The following is an 810-nucleotide window of genomic DNA, read 5'->3' as shown; positions in this document are numbered from 1 at the left end:
ACTGAACCTTTCCCACTTCCGAAAGATGCGCATAAGGAATGTTTGCATTTATAATTGTTGTTTTATAAATATATGTTGAAATGTTTGTGTCTGATATTGTCTGTATTTAGGGAAGCTGAGATTCTTTTTATCATTAAAAAAAGACTGCTGCATTGCACGACTACCTTGTCACATTTTTCATGTGCGACAGGCAATCTTCTCCACTATAACTGGAGTGGCCTTAGTGCTATATTGACCATCCGCCCCCGCCCCCACTTCCACCCCACCGTTTTGTCTAATATCTTTGGTACCTATCAAAGTGTGCTTTTATGTGAGAAAATCCACAAGAGACGTTTTTTCTTTGTGGTCTTCGTCTATTTTCACGACAAGTATTCAGGCTGTATATAGAGCATCATATCAGTGTCTCATCCACAAACCTCCATGACCGTCACGCTCATGGTGCAGGAGTACATCCGAGGGGCGGAACACTGCCTCTTCATGGCTTCACCATGGAACTTTCCGCTCACCTGGCTGCAACACTCAGTCCAGTTTCCTTTGGAACCACCGTGGGGCTGATTGCTGAGCGTGTCTTTGCAGTACGAAGAGAGGATGAATGTGAATCGACAGAAAGTCTGCTGGACAGGATGGGGGTAAGGTTAAGAATCAGAACAAGCCAATGTCACCTTCATCGATCCTTGCAACGGCATGTGGTTACCGAACTTGACTCACCAGTCTTGCTGCAGACGATGTGGAATCAGTGTGGCAGGAACACTGATCATGCAGTCTGCACACAGAGGACCCAGTGACAGGACTGGCACCACGGGCAGGAGA

The 810-nt window shown here is 46.2% G+C and overlaps 1 protein-coding gene across 2 annotated transcripts in view; it reads left to right on the top strand.

Moving 5' to 3' along the window:
- LOC143297299 (zwei Ig domain protein zig-8-like) overlaps positions 1-144 on the top strand; it is a 223532-nt gene extending 223388 nt beyond the window's left edge. For both annotated transcript variants that reach the window (XM_076609573.1, XM_076609572.1), the window contains exon 9: positions 1-144. This exon is cut by the window's left edge and continues 1958 nt beyond it. The gene's annotated coding sequence lies outside the window, so the exon portion shown is untranslated.
- Positions 145-810: the final 666 nt, after the last annotated feature.

Source organism: Babylonia areolata, chromosome 22 (assembly GCF_041734735.1).
Source record: "Babylonia areolata isolate BAREFJ2019XMU chromosome 22, ASM4173473v1, whole genome shotgun sequence".
In the NCBI taxonomy this organism is placed as follows: domain Eukaryota; kingdom Metazoa; phylum Mollusca; class Gastropoda; order Neogastropoda; family Buccinidae; genus Babylonia; species Babylonia areolata.
The sequence above is the reverse complement of the archived record's forward strand: the minus strand, read 5'-3'. Positions and strand labels throughout refer to the sequence as shown.